This window comes from Culex pipiens, chromosome 3 (assembly GCF_016801865.2).
Source record: "Culex pipiens pallens isolate TS chromosome 3, TS_CPP_V2, whole genome shotgun sequence".
Taxonomy (NCBI): Eukaryota; Metazoa; Arthropoda; class Insecta; order Diptera; family Culicidae; genus Culex; species Culex pipiens.
Window position 1 is genome coordinate 27,671,150 of NC_068939.1, and position 10,270 is coordinate 27,681,419.

At 34.0% G+C, this 10,270-nt stretch overlaps 1 non-coding gene across 1 annotated transcript; it reads right to left on the bottom strand.

Annotated features, from left to right (window-relative positions):
* Positions 1–8,003: 8,003 nt before the first annotated feature.
* Positions 8,004–8,076, bottom strand: Trnar-ucu (transfer RNA arginine (anticodon UCU)). Its single transcript has one exon. It is a non-coding gene; the product is annotated as a tRNA-Arg (tRNA).
* Between the last annotated feature and the right edge of the window lie 2,194 nt (positions 8,077–10,270).

Consider the following 10,270-nt stretch of genomic DNA (forward strand, 5'->3'; position numbering starts at 1 on the left):
AAACGGATAAAGACAAGAGAAGTCATGTATCGATCATGCTAAAACATATCAGAACTAATAGTTTTTGCTGATACGCGTCGAATGAAGTCAAGATGATCGAAATCCATAATAAAATAAGGATTTTATGAGTGATTTTAGCAATAGCAAAAATACGATTTTTTGTACGTTTTAACCCAAAATACTCAAACTTCAACAACTTGTAACTTTTGAACCCCGGGGTTTAGAGAGTTCGTCCAGAAGACTTTTTTTCATGTCTCGGCGAGATCTTTCGAATAACGTTTCTCCCGTTCGTGTACATCCTTGGACCAAATCTGCCCATTCTCCTTTGTATTTTTTTAATAATTGGATAACGTGTGTTAAAAAATCTGGATGTAAAAAGCTCCGTAAAGCCCACCTTCATGTAAACACTCAGAACCAAATTCTGAGCAAATGTTATTTTGTAAACGTTTGGTTAAGTACTTCAAAAGTTATTCTAAAAAAACGACCTTGCCTTAAATCGAGAAGATAAGAAACAGAAAAAATAAGAAATTTATTTAAACAATTTAAACATGCATTACTAGCGTGTCCCAAAAAAACACGAAGTCGAGGAAATCAATGTGCTCAGTTCTCAAATGATATATAATCATGTTAGAAACAACTCTCTCATACATGAAAACTTTCGGAAAAATCGTTTACCATGTTCCCTGTGCATTTTTTTGAAAAAAGTAAATTTTTTCGACAATTTCACAAAATCTGCTAAGAAAAAATTAAAAATCTTAAAATTTCAAATAGGCTATACTATAAAATGATGGTTTGTGTTAAGTTAATGTATCGATTCTTTTTCTATTTTTTTATTTGTTATTTGTTTATTTGTATCCATGGCAACGCAGCAAATGCAGAATGCTTTAAACATGAGTTATTTACTAAAAGTAATTCATTGATTTAGCACGTAGTGTGCCAGAAAACAACACCAGATGGCGTAAGTATTAGAGGACGAGCTAATTATGATAAAAAACAGATGCGATATAGCCTCACTTCAAATTAGGGTTTAGTTTCCATTAATATTGTATGCCAAAGATGATTAATTTCAACATTTTCAGAAATTCGATATTCTTTCTTTTCAACACTTGGAATATCTCAGCAGAATTAATGAAAGTTCAAAGTTGCTTAGACAAAAATCTTCAGCGGAAAATTTCCTACAAGATGCAAGTATCCTTACAGATGAGGAAATTTTTGTGTTCAATACCGAGGGAAAAGATTGAAAAAAAGTATAGCAAAAACTCGTATTTTTCGACATAAAAGCTACCGGGAAAGTGAAAACAAGGTTTTAAAAGGCCAAATCGATACATTAACTTGTTTATTGGACCATAAACCATCATTTTATAGTATAGCCTATTTGAAATTTTAAGATTTTTATTTTTTTCTTAGCAGATTTTGTGAAATTGACGAAAAAGTTTACTTTTTTCAAAAAAATGCCCAGGGAACATGGTAAACGATTTTTCCGAAAGTTTTCATGTATGAGAGAGTTGTTTTTAACATGATTATCTATCATTTGAGAACTGAGCACATTGATTTCCTCGACTTCGTGTTTTTTTGGGACACGCTAATGCATTACACAGAAAGTTCAAATTTGATAAAACAAAATTAATTTTATTTTTTCAAATGAGGTTTTTTTCTGATTTACCCAACAGCCAAGTGCAACGTACTCCACAGAAATCCATCTCCAATACAAATCGATTCAACGCGACAAGACCAAATGACCGGGTTCTTCCTCTTGTAAATGCACATACATAAATAAACACAACTAACACAAACCAGTAGCACCGGAGCGACAATTAATTCAATTTCCTTTACGATTTCCGCTTGACACCAATAGAGGAGGAAGAGATGGCAGAAAAGTGGATGGCGGCGGCGGCGTCGTCGCCGAACGTCTCGAGTCGATCGATGTTGCAGCATTATTGCATTGAATTGCAAGCAAGCAAGCAAGCAAAAACAGACCCATAAACAAGTACATTCTTCAAGGCGTCGTTTGTTTTTCAGTGCTGAGAAGCTCTCTGTGAAATTTTGATTAATTTTATCAGTTTAATTTAAAAGTTAAAGTTAAAACAAAAGTTCAAGTTTCACTTTTCCAGCAAAGTCAATATGAAAAAAAAAAAACTATTTAAAAGATTTAAGACATTTTCTAGAGAATTTGGAGAAACCTGAAAAAAACTCTAAACGACAAATACTCCGTTATTGTCGTCGCCGTGTCCGTTGCAATCCGGTGCTCGAACAAGAACCGCAAGCAAAGTGACACAAACGACGACATCCCGTGGGTAACAATTGCGCACAAGAAGAGCACCCAAGAAAGAAAGTAACAAATTCTGGGTAGATAACAATAACGGCGCGAAGAAATTTAAAAGAAGCAAAAAAAAAAGACAGAACGGAAGCACGGCCCTTTTCCGGTTCTTGTTGTCATCATCGCTCTTGGTGTTTATTTTTTTCTTCTTTTTTTTTGAGTAAAAGGAAATAATATTGAGCGAGGCACAAATTGTGACGCTTTTACGTAACTAGGACTCTCGTGTCCGCTCAGTCGGTTTTCCTAATGATGATCGAGTCGGAAAAGATTTATTGCATTGTGGCGGCGTTTTTTCTCTTCTCACTTACTTATTTTTCCTTTGAACTACATAAAGTGATTTAGAGATTTAATTGCGAGATATGACATTTTTTTCATTGATGTTGAACAGTTATAACCGTAAAATAAAAACGAAACTTAGAGTAAATTTTAAGATAAAAATATGCATAACGTCATGATTCGAATTCCCGGACGCTTCGAAAGCCGGACACCTCATCTTGTTTTACCAATTATTTGGATATAAGTTCGCTTTATGAATGTCAAAGCTGTGTTATTTGATGAATTCTTACATCAACTTTCATTTAAAGTTTGTTTGAACGCTGTAGTTAATCCAAAACTATTATATAAAATAAAATTATAAGTTTATCAAAAATGTGAAACATTTCACTGAAATATTTCATAGGCGTCCGAAGGCAAAGCAGAAATTTATGGTTTTGATTTCCTTAAATTCTAGCAAATTTTTGTAAAAAATATCGATTGTTTTGATGTTAACAGTTTATTTGAGACCTAAAGAATGCCATTCACCAACATTTCCGTCCAAATTTGTGCGGTTTATAAGCAAAATCGAGTGTCCGGAATTCGAAGCAAAAGTGTCCGGATTTCGAATCAGCTTTTATCAGTGTCCGGAATTCGAAGCACAACAAGTCATTTTTATGTTAAATAATGCTGAAAAATGGTTACAAAAGACATATTTTGCATGCATTCTCTTAAAACTGACTGTTCATACTACATCCTGATGATATTTCTACATTTCCAACTTGTTACAAGATTTTTTGCCAGCTATAACAAAAATGATATGCTACTAAGTGTCCAAATTCTGAATCATGACGTTATTTATGTTTGAATTCAATTTAATGATCTCATAATTCCATAAATTTTAATTATCTTTTTATAAACATTATTAACAACAACAAACACATAGTAAGATTTCATCAATCTAAATGTGACATTAAAAAATGACGCAGCCTCAACTCTTTTAAGCACTCACTCAGGATCAATAAACCTCTAAAGTGGGCACACAGTTTCTCAGAAAAAAAATAAAATGAAAAATTCCGTAAACCCCCCCAAATTTGACGGAGGTTGCAGCAACCCAAATTAGGGCCAAGCACGTCACTTAGTTACCCAGCAGTCAAATGATATGGCAGTAAAAGTATGGCGTTTACCTTTTCCACCTCTCTTTTTTTTGCTTCAGAAAAGAGTAGCTCTTGTTCTATGGCAGAAAAGCTTATGTTTCTGTTTCTCCTCGACTTTTCAAACAAATGACAGACCGTGGAATGCCCATCAATCAAGGAGGGAGAAGTTTCGCTTTTTTGTCGCAGAATTTTCCCATATTTCTGCGCTAGGAAGCTCTATCGTGCAAAATTGTGTCGTTTTAGTTTATCGTGTGAAATCCATTGGAGTTGTAGTATTAAAAAAAACAGATCTCGATTTAAAACAATAGATAATTAAGAATTAATATACTTTCAACTAGTTTTAGTTTTTTTTTTCATGAAAAAGCTTGTGAAAAAGTCTAATTTAAAAATAAAAGGTCTAAGAACAACTTAAGATTTCATCAACTCAGCATTAATTCTTCAACCGCCGTGGAATCGGCTTCAGTTGTCATGGGGATGTGACCCTCCACGTGTAAGGATGACAAGGACAACCACTCGGTTGCTGGCTGGATGTGAAATGCAAAATTACATGCACATATATTACCAGGACTGTTGGTTTCTGCTACTACTGCTGGAACTGGGTGCGGTCGGCTGTACGGTTCCGGTGCCGTAACGAAGGCCGTCATGCCGTTGTCACGCGTCCTGGTACCAAGAAGCAGCGGCATTTCACATTTGCAGCAAAAGCTGCACTGCCATTCAGCGTTTACACGTAGTACATGGCCGATTGCTCAGAGCAAATGTTGAAATGATAAAAACCAAGTAAAACTTTCAAAAATGTAAGTCATAGCAAAAAATTGTCTAGTAAATTTATAAAATTCGAGAGTTTATTGCTCCCACTATTGGTCCTTTTCAAATGCTCTTCCATGTAGAATCCAGTTCAAACTGCAGTAATATTTGCCCTGTCACGTAATTGAGCGCGAAATGCTTCACCGCGGATAAACGTTTTTGCAGCAATGGCAAACTTTTGGTGGCAATGCGGAGTTACTGCATGGCAACATTATCTAGAGTTACAAAAATAGTTTTCTTTTTGATTGAAAAGCAATTTAAGATGCTTTTGCGCAATCCTCAAACCAACTCTAGTTTGAACACATTGAAAAAATCAACTTTTGAAGTATGTCAAAGCAATTTTTAAAGTTTAAACATTTCAAGTTGCTTTCTTTAAATTAATTGGAAATATTCCAAATTTTACCCAAAAGTTGAAATATTTTGTCTTATTCTTAGAATTGAAGAAACGTCAATGTTATTAATTCATCGAGGCATTTGGACAATATTTACCCATACATACAATGAAGACCACATTTAGAATATGTGTAGAAACTAAATTTTTACTTCAGCAACTCTCTACGAAATCGGCTGATTTTGACCATCTTTATGATTTGTATTTGTTTAATTGAGTCAAACCTTGTGGGGGCCTTCCCAATAAAAACCAAAGAAGTCAAAATGCGTAATATTGAATTTTTGGCCCTTTTGAAATTTCAGTCTTGATTCAAAAAAAAAAAATTAAATGATGTTTTGGAAGAGATCGGAACATTTCACTGAGACTTATAAAACTTCAATTTTTCTGTTTCTCTTTCTTTAAGCCGCTGTATCTCAGCAACCAGAGGTTAATATCTCTAAACACTTAAATAGCAAATTTTCTGAACTTAAAAAAATCAGATTTGGAGACTCATGGTCACTATTTTAAAAAATCTAAAAACTGAAAATATTTCGTTGGAATCAAACTTTCGATGGCTATATCTTGAAAACGGAGCCCTTTATCAAAAAATATTTAAAGTACTTTTCGATTGCAAATTCAATTTCACTTTAGAAAATAAGGTCAAAAAATTAAATCATCAATGAAATTTCAATTTTTCTCAAAAATCACTATTTTTTCAAAAAATCATAACTCGAAGGCAGTTTTTTACCATTCTTCTCTATGGCTCAAATGTTGTGGGTTTTTGTCCCGTAAAACATATCAAAAAATCTCAAAATGAAAAATATAAGGGTTTTGAGAAATTGAGTTTTTATGAAAGACAGTTATTCAAAAAATCGGCATAATTTTATTTCCATGTACCTATTTTAGCCTCAACAATACCAACAAGTTTTCCGAAGACACCAAATGGATCAGAAAATTAATTCGAAAGTTAAAGATTTCGAATATTTACGTACCCATTTTTGTATGGAAAACTGCCAATATTGTACGAAGACTTGTTTGGGTAAACCAATGACAGAAAATAGCTTCTTTGGTCATCTTCATCATCCTCATAATCAAGATTGCCAAATTTAGAGGTTTGCTGTCAGGTTTTTGAACGTAGAAATTCAGGGTTATTTGGGGGCATTCTAAGGGCTCTTGAAAACAAAACTTTTTGCTTTTCAAAAATTCTCTCTAGACTTAAAATTTAGAAGTTACAGCCATATAAAGGTAAAAAAGAAGCAATTATAACATTCAAAGATCTAGTACTCAAAAGTTGAAAAACTCTCTGGGGAATTTTACTTTTAACTCGAGATATCTTTATTAATTTTAATTTTGAAAATTACTATTTTTTAGTGCATAGGACAACCCTAACGAAATTCGAAAATCGTCAAACTGTAATCTAAATCTGCCCTCAGAATTGAGCCTGAGTGTTCAAATATCGCTTTAGGTCATATTTTAAGTTTTCTTGGGTTTGCATGATAATGATATTGCATGATATTTTTGTAATTTTGGCTTCACGACTAACATTGAAAAAGGTCAAATGTTCAATATTACGATCAAACAATTTCACAAATCTAGAGTTGTTTTTGAATAGGTCCTATAAACATCTGAAACACAGGACCTTTTCAAAAAATCTCTAGAAATGTTTCATTTTTTTTTAAATTGAAATAGAACCTTTAGCGTATGCGTTATTGGTGCCAAAAAATTAACGGCTGCTTGGATGAGACTCAAAAAAACGATTTATCTCAAAATTCCATAAACTTCATTTTTTTTCCATTATTAACAGCAACAAATACATAATGCGTTTACATCAATCTAAAAGTGACATTTCAGAAATGCGCACCCTCAACTCTTTTAAGCACTCACTCAGGATCAATAAACCTCTAAAGTGGGCACACAGTTCCTCCGAAAAAAATGATAATTTTACGTGGAAACTCAACCAAAAATCGATATTTTCCACTTAATTTTACGTTTTGGACCACTATGCATTGGTTCGTCCAGACAAGTATCCATACAATTTTGACAGCTGTCAATACAACATTGTTATGTAAATTTTCAAAAATCTTTATCTCGGGAAGTTACTTCTGATCGCATTGGTGTCTTTTGGAAAATTTTAGGAAAATTCAGTTCAATTATCCGAAGGTTTATTTGGGACTTCGGGTAATCAAATCACGAACAAAATCATTTTTTTGATTTTTTCCATTATCTTGTTTTTAACATAAAATTCGAGTTCTGTTACCCCATTTTAGTCAAATTTGAGTTGTTGATAGCCTATAAAAACATAAAATGCATTTTTTTCAATAATACATCACTGCCATTTTGATCGCCATCTTGGATATAATTTATGCGTAGTTTAGGGGTCATACCTAAGCTCGACAATCAAAAATAAAACGAAGAAAAAAAAATTGTGATTCGATTATCCGAAGTGATTTTTTTCTTAGGCTTTCGGATAATCGAGTCTGGACTGTAATTAAAAAAAAAACACACTTACAAAAAATACCAAATTTTTAAAATAAATTTCCAAAAACTCGTTGGAACTATCCATAAACCACGTGGACACCATTATAATAATTTGGACTGTGGACTTTAATCATTGTCATAACACCATCTGAGTCTATCAACCTTCAATCTATTAAAACAATCCGTTAAAAATAAACACCTTCCTTCCAGTCAGTTTCCATGATACAATCTCACCTAGAAAAGAAACAGGTGGCAGATGCTTTAAATAGCAGCACACTCCAACCATCGACAAAACGCTAGAACGGTTGCTACAAAAATAGAGAAAATGTTTACACCACCTCACCGCTCCCACAAGGGAGAAGATATCTCGCATCTTCAATTTCTTTCCGTCCCCCGGCGACGACATTTGAGTTGTCCCATTTTACAGTGACCTCCGGTGTATCGTTCTAAGAAAATCTCCTCCCACCAATCCAAGTCATCCCAGTTGGCGCCGCGACGTGACCTGAATGTGGTGAAAGCGCTTTCGCTTCCCCAATTCTGCAAAGCTCACTTTAAAGCAAGTGCAATCAAAATAAAGCTCACCCAATCTCTTCGCTAACAACAAAAAAAAAAACATCGCCACAATCATCCCTCGTGGGGATCGAACCCACGACCTTTGGATTAGAAGTCCAACGCGCTATCCGCTGCGCCAGAGGGACAGGTCGGGGCTGTGTCGCCCCGGAAGCGATCCGGGAGCGCCGACGGGAAATCTAGGGAAAGTGTCATTTTTTCCGAGCAGGTTTTAGGTGAAGGGAAAATCCATTTAATTTTCACACGCACTTGGCAAACGCAAACTCGGAGCAGATTTCCTCGAGGGAGAGCGCAGAAGAGCAAAAAAATAGGAGGTCGAAGAAAGTGGGGAGAAAGTGTCGATAGAATTTAACGACGCTGTTTGCTGTTCAAAACTGGGGGGTAATTTGGTCGTTTTACGAGTGGAATTATTATCTACAGACAAATTACTGTCTACTTACAAAAATATTTATAAAAGAGTGAAAAAATGCTATTGCAGATAAAATAAACCTTAGAACAGAAATACAAAAAAATACAAAAAATACAAAAAAAATACAAAAATACAAAAATACAAAAATACAAAAATACAAAAATACAAAAATACAAAAATACAAAAATACAAAAATACAAAAATACAAAAATACAAAAATACAAAAATACAAAAATACAAAAATACAAAAATACAAAAATACAAAAATACAAAAATACAAAAATACAAAAATACAAAAATACAAAAATACAAAAATACAAAAATACAAAAATACAAAAATACAAAAATACAAAAATACAAAAATACAAAAATACAAAAATACAAAAATACAAAAATACAAAAATACAAAAATACAAAAATACAAAAATACAAAAATACAAAAATACAAAAATACAAAAATACAAAAATACAAAAATACAAAAATACAAAAATACAAAAATACAAAAATACAAAAATACAAAAATACAAAAATACAAAAATACAAAAATACAAAAATACAAAAATACAAAAATACAAAAATACAAAAATACAAAAATACAAAAATACAAAAATACAAAAATACAAAAATACAAAAATACAAAAATACAAAAATACAAAAATACAAAAATACAAAAATTCAAAAATTCAAAAATACAAAAATTCAAAAATACAAAAATACAAAAACACAATATGATTTAGATTCTGCTGATGAAGTATTCTTCAGAACAGACCTTTTAAGGAAATTAAACATTAATTTGCAGCTCTACTGCCAACTTTCATCAACTTTCATCCGTCGTAACACAAGCTTCCACGCGTCCCAGTCTGTCACTTCCCATAACGAGCCCCTTATTTTAGCGGTCACCTTTCTAGCAGGAGGTAGCACATTTTCCCGCTCATTACCATCGCGATGAAAGCCGTCCAGGCGGAAAAGGTGTGCAGTCCAGCAGCAGCAGCATAACTGACCTCTTGACCATTCCAGCTGAGTTGTCCTTGGCGTGTGCTGGCTTCCCCCTTTAATGTATTCTCGTGCGCATAACAAGCTCCAGGGACAAACTTATGCCGTAATGCACATCATGTCCATATCGGGTGGGGTGTATTCTGCTCATTAGAAGTCCTTTTCGGGCTTAACAACGACGCAACTTGGTTGACCCCCACCATGGAAAAGGGTGGAAGTACACGTGGACTTCATCTCCTCATTAGCATCGCGAACTCGTCATCGATCGAGAGGGGATAATTGGAAATAACCCGATTTCCGGTGGCAAAATAGCCTATTAGGCCGGGTGGATCATCCCGTGGGTTGTGGACACGTGTTTGCGTGGTCAATTTGCGGGATTTCGCGGTCCAGTGACTAGGCAAAATGCATCAGCATAACTGCTAATGGTCATAGCGATGGCGGATGGGAAAAGGACCAACCGGTTCGCGTTCGCGTGTTGACACAGGAAGGGGTTTCCTAAGCTGATCGGATAATAACCGATGGTCCAGCTGGTGATTGATTTTGGATCCATGCCTTGGGTATGGGTAACAAGGAATGATTTATTTGAATAAATTACATTGTACAGTCCAGACTCGATTATCCGATTAATTATTATTTTCTTACTTTTGATATTCAATTTCAGTATTTGATTGTGTTTGAGCAATTCCAGCTCAAATCGGGAATTTTTCTGGTACCGTTGCCGTTGTATCATATCAAAAAGTGGTCAAATACAAACTTGTAGGGAATTTGATGGGCTTTCTGAAAAAAAAATACACCGAAAGAAAAATACACGCCAATTTTACGAGAAATTTAAATTTTTAATTTTAAAAGTTAAATTTTAAGGTGATGTAACGATTTTTTTCGTTCAAAATTTTTGTGAAAATAGCCTAAAATGTGACAA